At 48.0% G+C, this 14609-nt stretch overlaps 1 long non-coding RNA gene across 1 annotated transcript in view; it reads right to left on the bottom strand.

Moving 5' to 3' along the window:
- Positions 1-14353, bottom strand: part of LOC132028193 (uncharacterized) — a 47947-nt gene extending 33594 nt beyond the window's left edge. The window contains exon 1 of the long non-coding RNA XR_009407362.1: positions 13941-14353. This is a non-coding gene — a long non-coding RNA (uncharacterized LOC132028193). The remainder of the gene's footprint in view (positions 1-13940) is intronic.
- Positions 14354-14609: the final 256 nt, after the last annotated feature.

Raw genomic sequence — 14609 nt, 5'->3', positions numbered from 1 at the left:
TGAACTTTTGGGACTTCATCAAGATCAAAAGCTTCTGCACAGCAAAGGAAACAGTCAACAAAGCAAAGAGGCAACCCACGGAATGGGAGAAGATATTTGCAAATGACAGTACAGTCAAAAGGTTGATATCCAGGATCTATAAAGAACTTCTTAGACTCAACACACACAAAACAGATAATCATATCAAAAAATGGGCAGAAGACATGAACAGACACTTCTCCAATGAGGACATACAAATGGCTATCAGACACATGAAAAAATGTTCATCGTCACTAGCCATCAGGGAGATTCAAATTAAAACCATATTGAGATACCACCTTATACCACTTAGAATGGCCAAAATTAGCAAGACAGGAAACAACGTGTGTTGGAGAGGATGTGGAGAAAGGGGAACCCTCTTACACTGTTGGTGGAATGCAAGTTGGTGCAGTCACTTTGGAGAACAGTGTGGAGATTCCTCAGTTCAGAGCTTCCCTATGAACCTGCAATTGCACGATTGGGTATTTACCCCAAAGATCCAGATGTAGTGAAAAGAAGGGCCATATGTACCCCAATGTTCATATCAGCAATGGCCACGGTCACCAAACTGGAAAGAACCAAGATGCCCTTCAATAGACGAATGATAACAAAGATGTGGTCCATATACACTATGGAGTATGATGCCTCCATCAGAAAGGATGAATACCCAACTTCTGTAGCAACATGGACGGGACTGGAAGAGATGATGCTGAGTGAAATAAGTCAAGCAGAGAGAGTCAATTATCATATGGTTTCACTTATTTGTGGAGCATAACAAATAGCACGGAGGACATGGGGAGATGGAGAGAAGGGAGTTGAAGGAAACTGGAAGGGGAGATGAACCATGAGAGACTATGGACTCTGAAAAACAATCTGAGGGTTTTGAAGGGGCGGGGGTGGGAGGTTGGGGGAGGCAGGTGGTGGGTATTAGGGAGGGCACGGATTGCATGGAGCACTGGGTGTGGTGCAAAAATAATGAATACTGTTACGTTGAAAAGAAATTAAAAAAATGCAAATAAAAAAACTAAATGACACGTGTCAGTAGCCATTCAAAGTTCCTCTTTGTGACGGCAATTGAATAAGCTGAAAATACGTTCAATACCTATGCTTTTTTATACTCTCTGAGGGGCATTTTGTTTTTTGGAATTATTACCCACACAATTCACAATATTGTTTTGTAGTACATCTCCCACAACTCCACTTGGTATCATAATTTGATATTTCCCACTCAGCTGGCTTTGATATGGCCAATGGTAGTGTGTGTGTGTGTGTGTGTGTGTGTGTGTGTGTGTGCGCACGCGTGTGTGTGGGCACACGCACTATACTGTGTAGCATGGGTTTGGCTGCCTGGGCCCCGCACTCAAGCTTCTGTCCCTGTGGAAAGCGCTGGATATTTGGTACAAAGCAGAATGATAGGGACGTCGAGGATAAGATGGCTGCGTCTTAAGGGAGTGAATGAACGTTCAAAAAAAGAAGAGATTTCAGTGGAGGTCAGCATATGAGGTAGGTGATGAGTAGATGAATTTTATGTAATATTTACTCAGAATGGAGGATTTACTTTTGTTTGTCTTGTTGTGAGTAGATTGTTTTAGAGCAGTTGGAGGTTCCCAGAGAGGTTATGCGGGAGGCACAGAAACTTCCCCTCACCCCTTCCCTCCCACGCAGTCTCCGTTCCCTACCACAGCCTGTGTGAGTGTGGGGCATTTGCTACAGTTGATGAACCAACGCTGCTGATCTAATTTTGATAAGGCACTGGCTGGGGCCCGGAGAGCTCTTGGCGGGGAATCTGGCCAGGGACCCGAGCCGGGCCCACCAGCCCTTTCTGCGTCTGGGCAGCCCGCAGCCCATCTTGCTCACGTGGCTTTCCTCAGACGGACGAACCCTTATTCTAAATCGAAGCTCGCCGGGCTCATCCCCCGTGTAGAATCACCCCTAGCTCCGAGCTGTAAGGGGAGGCTTCCTTTTTCCTAACCCTGTCCCCTGCAACAGGCGTTTTGTGGAACTGGAACCCTGCACTGTCGAGGCAGCTGTAGGTTAGCAGGAAAGAATACAAATGATTTCATAAATGTATTTAGGGGGTCTTGTTTTTACAAAAACGGTAGCTTGAAATGGGGTCCGTTGCACTCCACAGAATTGCTGGATATTCACAATCTTGTAGGTCCCATGACCTCAGATTCCCCAAAACACATTTTTCTTTGTTTGAGCACCTTTCACACAAGGGCAGGGATGGCTGGAGAAACGTCAGCACGGAGGACACCTCACTGGTTTGCCAATCGCTTGCTTTGATTTTCATTTCCTTGGGTTCAATTTCAGTGCATGTGTGTGAGTGAGAACTTTCCGGGCCGTCTGTGAGGGTGGGGGGAAGAAGAGTTCCTTGCCAGGGACGGAAAGCAGACGTGTGAGCCCTGGGGGCTGTGCGAAGTGGACTGGACCAGCCCTGGTGGTGCCCTCTCTGCTCCACCCTCTCGGCCTGGCCACCTTGACCAGAGTCCGGCTGCTCTGGCTGCCCTGCGTTCTCATGCTGCAGTTGGCGGGTGGGAGTCTAAATCATCTGCAAGCACTTCTCCATCTCAACAATAACAATTCTGCACGCAGAACAATAGTTCCCAGCGTACAAGAAATGCATTTTTTTGGTAACGAATTAAAGTCCGCTCAATGTTCATTGAATTTAGTTCAACGTTAAATCCATCTGTCTGTCCAGAAAATCATTGCATGTCCCTTAATACCAAATCCTTCCCGCTTGCCTCAGCAGGCGACCCTCCTGCATAATCTTCAGGGAACTTGAGCACCGTCCGTCTGGGGCCAGGACATGGGCACGGATGCTCTTGGCGCATCAGCTACTGTTCATCTCTTGAAGACGCCATGACAGGGAGCAATTTCTTATCTCACTTGCCAACCTCCCAATTGGGGAATTTATAAGCTAATGTTTTTTCTGCCTTTTCCTCGAGGAATAAAAAAGAGAATTAGATTTATGTCCTGGGCTCCTTAACTGCCTCTGTTTTTAAACGCTGGAGAGGATATGGAAAAAGGGAAACCTCTTACACTGTCGGTGGGAATGAAGCTGATGCAGCCACTCTGGAAAACACTGTGGACGGTCCTCAAAAAGTTGAAAATAGAGCTACCCTACGACCCAGCAATTGCACTCCTGGGTATTTACCCCAAAGATGCAGATGTAATGAAAAGAAGGGGCACATGCGCCCCAATGTTCATAGCAGCAATGGCCACAGTCGCCAAACTGTGGAAGATGCTGAGATGCCCTTCAACGGACGAACGGATAAAGAAGATGTGGCTCACATCTACAATGGAGTATTTCTCAGCCATCAGAAAGAACGGACACCCGCCATGTGCATCGACATGGGTGGACCTGGAAGGGATGAGGTTCTGTGAAATAAATCAAACAGAGAAAGACAATTTTCATGTTTCCACTTATACGTGGGACGTAAGGAATAGCATGGAGCACATTCGGAGAAGGAAGAGAAAGACGAAGCCGGGAAAGTCAGAGGAGGAGACGAACCATGAGAGACTGTGGACTCTGCGAAACACGCTGAGGGTTTCGGTGGCAGGAGGATGGGTCAGCCCAGTGATAAGTACTAAGGAAGCGTGTGTTGCAGCGAGCACTGGGTGTTATACGCAAACAATGAAACATGGAACACGACATCGAAAAAGAAAATTAAACAAATTATTCTTTCTCTTCTCAGCTCCTTAATCAGCATGTCTCGACACTGAATGCATGTTATGTCTCAACACTGAATGCATGTTAGTACTAGATGGAGAGCTTTGAAAATACCAACAAACTATCTGGGACCAGGCCAACTCAGCCAGGGTCTCAGGGGGAGGGGGCTGAGCCTTTCCTCTCCTGGGCAGGGAGTGGCTGTTCCTGGTTTTCGTATTTGCGAGCCCCACTGGGGTTCTTATGGGGAGCTCAGCTTGGGGCCCGCTGCTCACGTAATCATGCTTTCTCGAAGCGCCTCACGTCTCCCCCCCACAGCTCCTGCTCTTGTAATTGACTGTCTAAGGTATGATTCTCAAAGTGTGGTGGTCTGACAAGCGGCAACAATGTTGTCTGGGAAGCAGGTGTCAGTTCCTGGGCCCTGTCCCAGCTCTGCCGGCTCAGGGACTCTCAGGGTGTGGACCCAGCAATCTCATCCCGCACCCAGGGGAGGCCGGTGTGCGCTGAAGCCAGAGAGCACCTGTGTGAGGCGCCCACTCTCCCCTCTCCACGAGCAATTCCAATTTTCCAGCTTTGGCTTTGGCTTCCTTCCTCTGGTGGCGGGTGTCCACCGGATGTCCCAGCGGTGCCTCGCGGTCGTGTTGAATATGAAGCCCAGGTCTTCCCTCCTTGTCTCTTCCTATATTCCTCACCAGGATTCTGACCTCCAGGCTCAGTATCTGGGTTTTCTCAGCTTTACCTTGCTCCTTTTCCCGGCAACCAAATTGTCCCCGATTCCATCGGCTGCTCCTTCACGATTGCTAGGAGGCCTGGCTTTCCTGGGATCATCACAGCCGCTCTCTCCAAGGGACACGGACTCCGCCGTGCCTCGCTTCCCCCACTGTCATCGTCTTTGCTGCCGCTCTTGGGAGAACCTCCCCGATTTCAAACCCCTCCGCCCTCACTGAATACCAGAAACAAACATATCCATCAAAATCGGTGCCAGATGCAACCCCTCCCCTGTCCGTCGGGCTGCATCACGGCCATCCCCAGTGGGTTCCTCTCCTGTGCCCCATGTCAGACAGTGGCAGCTGGGAGCGTGAACCGTCTCCTGGCCTCCTGCCTCCGCCTCCCGTGTCACCCGTGTCACCCTGCTGCTTCTGCTGACGTTGCTTCTCTCTCTGACCACACAGACCCTACCTCCTGCCGTCCTTCAGGCTCAGCTAAACTGTGTTTCCCACCTACAAGCGCTGGCACCCTTTTTGCCCTTTTTAATGCTTAGCATTTTCTTTGCGGCGTTTGTAACGATTGACATCGTAATACGCGTTCTACTTTGTACAACAAACAGAAGATACACTCAGACAATGCCCCCGCCCCCGCTCTCTCGTCACCTGAGCGTCACAGATGGATTAAGAATCGGGTAATTTCTGTTTTTCCAGTTAGCTTTCCTCTCACCACCTTAGCCACCTGCTTGTCTGTCTGCTGCACATCTCTGTACCTTACTGCAACCTCTCCAAACACGTCCCTCTCTATTTCTCGAATTTTGGTAATGATATTCCTACTCTCATGGACCCAACTTGAATCCCTGGAGAGCTGTTCACTCTTCTCTTCACCCCATATCATTTGCTTCGCCACGTTGATTCTTCCAGTTTATTCTCTGTGGAAGCCTTGTTTCTCCAGTCCTTATGCCCGAGGTCCAGTAGATTGCCGTGTCAGTCCATGCCTGTCAGATGTGTGGCAAACACAGGCTGGGGCAGCAGGTGTTTCAGTAAGGGATGCCCGTGTCCCGTTAGAATGCGCACTGACAGCTCGGCACAAGGGGGCCAGTATTCGGGACACCCTAGCACAAGCCAGGCTATCTCAGGCTGTAGGACAGGTCATCATCACGTCCCACCTGCTGTTGCTACTAGTCTCTGCTCACTCGGCCACCAGTTGTGCTCCCACCAGCTTCCAACTTTACACCTGCCCACATGAGAGCCCAGTGTTGGTCCCCAGGAGACACACACTTAGTTCTCTCCCCACGGAGGCACCTGGCCAGGGAGTTTCTGGAGCTCACAAAGACCCAGCCAAGCAAGGATGGGGAGCTAGCTCTGAGTCTCCACTCCAGCAGAAGTCTGCTTGTTCCCTCCAAGACTCTCTTTTGTTTTAAGGTGCAAAAGGAATGTACAACACTTCACTAATTTTGCTCAGCAAATCCTCAGTCTGTCTGTTTTCCTGTAAATTGTTAACATTCTCCTTTATACTTTGGAGGTGAGTGAGTTCAGGGTCTCCGAACGGTTTTGGGCTATCACATATACAGCACGCACGGTTCACCGTCCATCTTCAGGATGTAGCATACCTGAGATCTTTCTTAGCTCTGTGGGCTCAGCTGAGACCAAAAGAAAGTGTTATTTAACATCTGGCTCCTCAGTTGTAGCAAAATGTGTATTTGCTACACCACAGAGAAACAAGTTCAACACAGATCAAAGCTCACTGCAGAGGAGTCCGGTCTTCCTTCCACTCAGCCGCATCTCCCCACCGAGTGCCTGCATCCAGAGCTAGCATCCACTCTCTCCCCAGCATCCCCCCTTCCACTCTAGCCGCCAGGGGTACCAGTTTCTGGTACATGCGTGCGTGTGTTCGTGCATGTGCACAAGCACTTGTACACTTGGCCAGGCACGTTTTCTCAGATTTTGCAAATTCCCTTGGTTGATATTAAAATTAAAAAGGGGATTTTACCAATTCTGTTTGCAGGGCAATTTTCCTTCCTCTGTTAAGATTTTTGAAATATTTATTATCTGGGAATAGTTTTTCTTCCAATTTGTAGCTCCCTGGAGCTTCTATTTTTAATTTATTTTAATTTAAACATCCCAGGGCACATGGCTCTTTGCTTTTTCTGTCTGATCACACTGCAGGGCTTAGTAGGGTCCCAGGGGAGCCAGAGGCTGGAAACTTCTTTTCCCAAAACCCCACTTCTTGGTTTTTAGATATCAAATAATAGTTTGTCTCTGGGAAGATTGCCAGCCACTGTGTGTCTGCAGCTCAGGCCTTTGTCAGACTCTGGGACATTCATCAGGCACCTTACCCAACATTTACAACTAGTATGGTTCCAACTGAGTTATGTAAATGTAACCAGTGTGGTTAATATTGAGTGGAACAAAATTCTATATTAAAGTTAATTCAATTTAAATATTCAATGTATTTGTAAATTATAACCATGCTTATCTAATTTGTTCATACTAATAAACAATTTTACAGTGAACCCTTCAGATGTAGACTAGATACAAGAACACAGCTTCTGAACCTGACGGGAAATCGGCTTAGTCTCATCGCAGGCTGGAGGTGTGTCAGGGACACTGGCATCTTCTTCTTTTGCTAAGAGGCTAACCCAGAATTACATGAGAAATGTGTGCAAAAAGAAAGTATTCATCAGAAGTTTGGCTGATAGACCTCAAACTGTATGCCATTAACATCACTCCTTCTCTTTTACCCAGGAAAATTTCAAGTGCAAAATGGAATCACAACCTGGAAGAATTCAGGGCAAGGACTGTAAAGTCCCACCTGGACCAACTAAGGACAAAGCCAGCTGCCTGCTGCGACCTAAAATCCTTCTGGAGTGAAAGGGACTTAAGTTCCCCGACACATCCATCGCTCTGGTGCCATATGCATAGGCATCCTGGGGGGAGCAAGCCTGCTGGTGGCACGGCACTTCAGCACTACCCCCCAGAATCTGAGGATATTCCATGAGTCAACAACAACTTTGACTAAGGTAGTATTTAATGCTTTACCAAATGCGGTCCCATACCTGTTATTCCACGTCCATCATGGACCCTGGGATTTGCATGGGTACAGTGATCCTCTCCCTAAGGCGGGTGTTAAGGCTTCTCCCACGGTAACCATCCCAAACCACCGTTGGGCTGTCCTGAGTGGCTGACTCTGCGGGACCCACGGCTTCTCTGCTAGCTCCGGTTTCCCGTCAGTCACCCCTCCCAAGCCCCGAAGCCTCCCAGCACCTCTGCACCAGCTCTTTGGGCAACTTCATTACACTGTTATGGATGTGAACAGAACTTAAGCCCCTCTGGTTCCCTCCCCGCAGGTCCTGTTGACATGGGTTACTGATTCTGGTGCTCTTAACATGCATATCAATTCATTGATTTGAAAGTTTGTTTCTTTTAAAACCAGTTGCAGAATGCATGGATAGCTCATGCAGTGTGATCTTGTCCATTTCTGCCCATGTGGCAGACTTCTTTATATTGTAAAAGTTATTTTCCTTGTTACATCAGTTTTGGTTTTCAGCAATAAATTGGAAGGGACAAGGATTCATATCCATGGCTTATACATCTTCTAGGGTATTTTAAATTATCCCTTAAAGTTGTTCAAGAACTACTGGTGCTTTAGAATTGCCATGTATGTGATAATGTCCCGATGGTTTACACATGGTGATGGAAACATCACTTCAAGTCCTTTGAAGCTCTGTACGGTCACATGAAGCATGAAGTCTATCTGTGTTTGTTTTGGGCTTTTGTGGTTAGTTTACATCTAAAAACCCCAAGCAGATGCGCTTCCTTGATGGAACTGTTCTTTATCAAACCAACAAGAGTTGAACACGGAGCAGCGATCGTTAGTGCTCGCTTTACTTGTGAGGTCAACACCAGAGTGATGGCGGCGGCTCTGCCCTGGCCATGTGGTGCCATATCCGAACCTCCGATGGAGCTGCTGTCTGCCCACCTGTGCTGACTTCCCCCTTTCCACCCAGTCTCCAGATCCAGTTGTAGCCTCTTGGGCTTTGTGCATACAGCAGCGTCTCTGCAGCATAGCAAGTGGTCACACTCTTTCCCATTTCACTGTGTGTGGAACACCGAGGTGGGTTTCCAATCCCTGGGGAGGACAGGCCTCTGAAACAGCAGTCCTAAAACTTCAGACTTCATTTTGGAAGAGGGAGAATGCCTCTAAGCACAGCACTATGTTTTTAGGCAACAGTTTCTGGGGTTTCCAAAGCAATTCCTCTACGGTTTTCAGGAACTCAGCCTCTGTTGTTGGGTCCACAGATGAGTGACATGTACTGGCTCTTCCACTAACAGCTTAGCCAACTAACAGCTCTACTGGAGCCGTCAAGCTTCTTTGCATTGACTTTGAAGCATACCTAAAAAGTAAAGGAGAGCCTGGTTTGGCACCATCCCCTTGGTGGGTCCTACTTCCAGGTCTTGGTCGGTCCCACTCCCAAGGTCCACACTTTCTGTGGGTCATGATCCCAGGGTCCACCAGCTAGTTTCTGGCCATGAATCAAAATGAGTAATTAGAGAAAAAAACAATCTGAATCTTTGATCATATTTGAATCATACTATTTGAATCATAACCAATGAGTATAGCAAGGTAGACCTCAATCTAAATCCGACATTAATTATCTCAGATTCTCAAATATTGGGATTTCCCTATATTTAAATGATGTATAAAGGAAAAAATAAAACAAAGTTAAATATCAATACATATAGACTTCTCTAACAATAAATAATTCTTGGCATGGGTTGTCTGAAAAATCATTTCAAGACTATTAACACTGCAGGAAATCAACATCTCACTCATTCTAAGCCACGAACATAGCCCGCGTTCCTTGTTTCAGCTGCGTGGGTTGGTGGGGGTGTACATAGTTGTAAACAGAAGAGGCACCTGTGGACACGTACTCTGCAAATGTTCTGTATAGGTTTAAAGCGTCCCCTTGAGTCATCCAGCTATGCTCAGCCATGAAGTCTAGAAAGGTCTAGAAGGACACTCTGCACTGCTTTGATAGGACTGATTCCCCTCAATGAAAAGGAAAATGAGAGACTCAGTGGAAAATCTAGTTAAGCAATTGTCAGACTTTAATTACTTGGTCAGTGAAGAATCTAATGGCCTTCCTTGTCTCCTGTCCCTAGCAATGGACAGAGTTCAAAGCTCTATATTACCTCTACAATTATATATTTTAATGGATTTACATATATTTCAGCTGGCTGGGGTTAGCAGAGGTGTAAGTAGTTGCCAACAGAAGAGGCTTCTATGAGCACGTAGTCAGCAATTAAAAATAGATAGATAGAGGGACGCCTGGGCGGCTCAGTTGGTTAAGCGGCTGCCTTCAGCTCAGGTCATGATCCCAGCGTCCTGGGATCGAGTCCCACATTGGGCTCCGTGCTCAGCAGGGAGCCTGCTTCTCTCCCTGTCTCTTCCTGCCACTCTGTCTGCCTGTGCTCGCTCCCTCTCTCTCTGACAAATAAACAAATAAAATCTTTAAAAAAAAAATAGAAAGACAGAGATACAATTTTCTACAAGAGATAAGTAAACTTGCACAAGCCTTGTAAAGTGGAAGGCCACGAAAAAGCGACAGTTCAGGATAACCAAGAATAAAACTCGCTCATACTGTCATACCATCGATTGGTATTTGGCCCAGTGATGCCCCTTTGTAACGGCTCCTTTATTTTGCAGTAAAAATTAACTTACACATTTTCTGAGCCTGAGGCCTTGTCGGATTACAAGCTCCCTCCCCTCACGCTCTTCCAGCGGTTCCTTCCCCCACAGGCACTGTCTGTCCGTCAGGCAGGAAGCAGGAGGTGCCCAGCCCTGGGAGGCAGTATGAGTCACAGCGGGTGCTCACAGAGGCCAGGAGGGAACAACATGACTCTGAATAAAATTAAGGAGGGCACAGAGGACAAGGATATTAATTTTGCCCCTGATTGGGGGACACTGACATGTTTCAATGGCTTAATATCTTCTGGACTTTGTAATTAACATCCCACCTGTTAAAGACTGTGGAGACGGCAGAGCAACCAGGCGAAGGAGGAAACAGGCTTTCTTTCCAGCGCCACGATCGCAGGAGGTCGTGGGGAGGGACTCGCCTTCGGGATGGGGCTGGAGGTCAGGTTTCCAAGGGATTTAAGCTAAGGTATTGAAATTTATTTTGAAGACAGTAGGGACATTTCACGTTTCAGAGGAGGGAACTTTGATGAATTGATTTGTGTTTTCAAAGGCAACTCCCAGAAGTTTGGGCATAAATCAAAGGGAAAGTGTCTGGAAGCTTCCTTGTTTTATCTTCCACATTCAAGTCTGTGGTCCAATTCAACTTAATTTATGCCTTGTTGGGAGGTAGAGGCCAAGATTCTTTTTTTTTTTTTTTTTTCTATATAGATACTGGATTTACCAGGTGCTCCCTGTGCAAATGTTCTATTTTTTTTAAAGATTTTATTTATTTATTTGACAGACAGAGATCACAAGTAGGCAGAGAGGCAGGCAGAGAGAGAGGAGGAAGCAGGCTCCCTGCTGAGCAGAGAGTCTGATTCGGGGCTCGATCCCAAGACCCCAGGATCATGACCTGAGCAGAAGGCAGAGGCTTTGACCCACTGAGCCACCCAGGCACCCCACAAGGATTGTATTCCGTATAGATACAGCATTTACTGGGTGCCCCCTGTGCAAATGTTGCATTTCCCCCTGATTTGCAATTGTTTCTTCATTGCTAATTAGGCCACTCTCTACAGTAGGTGGATTCAACAAAGATCCCAACTAGGGGTCTCCCTGCACCCACTCCCTATAACTTCATTTCTGTCCTGTTTTACTTTGGACATAGCCGTGTGACTTATTTTGACTAATTTGGGGTGAGTACTGAGCTGCACAGTACATGTGAATTTCCAAGTGCCCTCCTGCACGATGACAAAGGCTTTCCTTTCGAGCTCTCAATTCACTGTGGTAACATGGAGGGCTCTAGGGAGCTGAGGGACCCATGTCTCAGATTCCAGTCATGCTGACGATCCTCACTGAAGCAGTCATAGACTGGCAAAGCCAGCTGACCCCAGCATGGGGAGTGGCCCGGGCTCCGAGGCACTGACCAGCAGCTCCACTGGGATCAGTACATCTTTTCGTTGACCATCGACATGTGAGCAAATAATAAATTGCTTTCCAGCATTGCATGTTAGGATCGTTTGCAAAACCTCCTTTTCAGGACAGTAGGTAACTGCTACAGAAATTGCTGGGTAGAAGAAGGACTTCCATAACACAAATCTGGAGAGCTTCCTGCCCCCTGGGACTGAGCGGAGGACGAGATTGGAAAAATGAGATAGAGTTTCTTAGGAGGCTGAAATCGTGGTGGCCCATGTCATGGAGTGGTGGGCCAATTTGTAAAACCGTCATGTGTGGAAAGTCAAGCCAGCAAATGTACTGAATAAACATTTGGATTTAAACAATTGTATTTTGAGGCAGAATGTTGAGCATTCAGCTGGCTTCTGTTAGCTCTGTAATGAGCCGAAGCAAGAACAGGGCATTTTATGGGCAGAATTTAGAGGAAATATGGACATACTAGAGTTTTCAGGGTTGAGATGTAGCATTCTCATCTCCAGCATTTCCACTAGAGAAAGGTCTTAACACAGTGCGTCTTCTCGGCTGACAGGCTTTACAGACCATAGAAGATGAATCCAAATCTAGAAAAGTAACGGGGATATAACACTATCCATGTATCCCTGAATTCACAGTTCATATTCAAATTGTACTAATTTTCCCAATGATGTTCACCATAGTTACCTTTTTTCTACTGTAGGATCCAATTGAGAACACCGCATTGCACTGGGCTGTGGAAATGGATATTTAGTTCTCTTTAATCCAGAAAATACACTCACTCTTCCTTTGTCCTCTGTGATCTTGACATGAAAAATTCAGCTTAGTTATTTTGTAGCAGTTGGGTTTGTTGCATACTTCCTCAGGACTACATGCAGGTCACTTTTTTGTTGTTGTTGTTTTCGTAAGAGTACTGCCGAAGAAATGCTTCCTCCTCAGAGCACCATGTCTGTAGGCCCATGTTGTCCGTTTGTCCCATTATTGGAGATGTTAATTGAGATTACTTGGTTAAGTCTGTGCTAGGGTAACCCGTTGTAAAGCTATTATTCTGTTTGTAATTAACAAATAATGTTGAGTGTATGTACATAGTTATTATTTATTAAACCTCTGCTCATCAGTTTTGCATCCACTGAAGAAGCCTGCTTGAATCTATTACAGCTTTAATGGCATTGCATTTTCTTTATCATGTGTGATGCCATTTGGGCTGTTGGTGACATGTAACCAATTACTTCTAGATAGTTTAAAGGGGGGAAAAATGCTGAAACAGGGTAGAGACACTCAGTGTTGCACAGGACCAGAGAAGCCTCCTTTGAGGTGTTGCAGAGAGGAAAGCTGCCCACGGACACTGCGTGAGTTTCCAGCGGAAGGCCCACTGCCCACCGCAGACATGCCCTGCTGGGGCTCAGCACGGACACCACGGCTGGACCTGGGGCCCCACTCCCCGTCACTGGATTGGAATCCACAAGGCATCTCTCTACTCTCCAGATTCTCTAGTTCCTCAACTGGAATCCTAACCATGCCTATTCAAATGCGCTGACTGGTGGAGACAGTGCCTGCCTCCTAGCAGAGGGTGGGTCTGGGAAGTGAGTTCCATTTCCTTCATGCGGGGGCAGACCCCAGCTCACAGAAGGGGGGAGTCACCAACCCTGGGAAAGGAATGTTCGCAAGTTTGTAATTATTAACTTGAACAGCCATAGACCTTTCTTTCTTTCTTTCTTTCTTTCTTTCTTTCTTTCTTTCTCTCTCTCTCTTTTCTTTCTTTTTCTCTCTTCTTTCCTTCCTCCCTCCCTCCATCCCCCCCCTTCCTTATTCTCTTCTCTCCTTCTCCTTCCTCTTCTTCCCGTGGTGAGGAGTGCATGCTGTCTGTCCTGTGCTGTCTGCTGTAGGGTCCAGCTAGATGGTCCCTATTCCTAGGCTTTCAGACCCCCAGAGTAGCACATTTAAGGGAAGACTGTCACCACAGCAGAATGCTTTGTGTCATCGGGGCAGCTGCGGTACCTGAGGAGACCATTAAGACCTCTTGCTGTGTCAAGGGAACCCTCAGAGGAGGTGCAGTTTGGATGGAAGTTTGAGGGGCACCATGGGGGACATAAGAGAAAGTGTGTGGTGGTGGAGTCCTCACATGAGCAGCTGTCAGGGAGGAGAAACACAGCTTCAGAGCTTCAAAGCCAGTCCTTCTCTTGACTGGCAAATACCGCCAAGTCACGTAACCACCAGAAGCTCTGCTCCCTTGTTTGCAGCACGGGTTAACCACCCCTGCCTCAGTAGAGCTGCTGAGAGCAGTGAAGCAGAGAGGGCCCTTGGCAAGGTGCCTGGGTGAGAGGCGCCCGCTCCGGGCCTGGGCTCCATGACAGCTGTGCGCCGGGGGGGGGGGGGGGGGGGGGGCAGCCACGGGCCTCCTTCCTTCTCTCCATCGAGCCAACACACGACCGACTGTGCTTACCTCGCTGAGGTTGTGAGTTCACTGGGGTAATGGCAGGTCCCGGCCTCCTCGCCTTCAGAGATCTGTTGTGAAGCTGTGGGCTTGCCTGCCAGCAGCCCTCATGGGCTTCCCCAGACCAGGTGCTTCTGCTCAGCTCCCTCCTGGGACCAACGAAGCAGTGGACCGAGCGTGCAGGAATCCCCCGTCAGATGACACCCCCGGGGGCAGGAGCATAGGCCCTGCGGGTCTGACCCTGCGGGTGTCCAGGGCCCGCGCTCCTTGTGGGAGGGAGCGTACAAAGCCCGAGGTCAGCCCAGCTCCACACAGCTCAACTCTGCACCGACCCGAGCCAGAGCAGCCCTGCTGAGCCCGAGTGTGTGCCAGGAGCTCACGGTGCCTCTGCATGTCCACACTGCCCCTCCACCTTCCACAGGTTTTCCCAGTGACAGGAGCCAACCTGAGGTCACGATTGCTCACCATCCATCTGTCCATCCATCTGTCCATCCAACAGAACTTGGCTTTGGCATTCCATTCAGAGGAGACTGAATGACTTAGAACAGGCAGAAACCAAAGTGCTTCGTGCAGTCTGGACACACTGGATCATAGCTCCGCCCCTGAGGCTGGAGAACATTGACCTTATTTTCCTGGATTTCTGATGTAGCGTGAGGTGGGCATGGCCTGTCCGTATCT

The sequence above is a fragment of the Mustela nigripes genome, chromosome 12 (genome assembly GCF_022355385.1).
Source record: "Mustela nigripes isolate SB6536 chromosome 12, MUSNIG.SB6536, whole genome shotgun sequence".
NCBI classification, from domain to species: domain Eukaryota; kingdom Metazoa; phylum Chordata; class Mammalia; order Carnivora; family Mustelidae; genus Mustela; species Mustela nigripes.
This window is presented reverse-complemented; position numbering and strand designations above follow the sequence as displayed.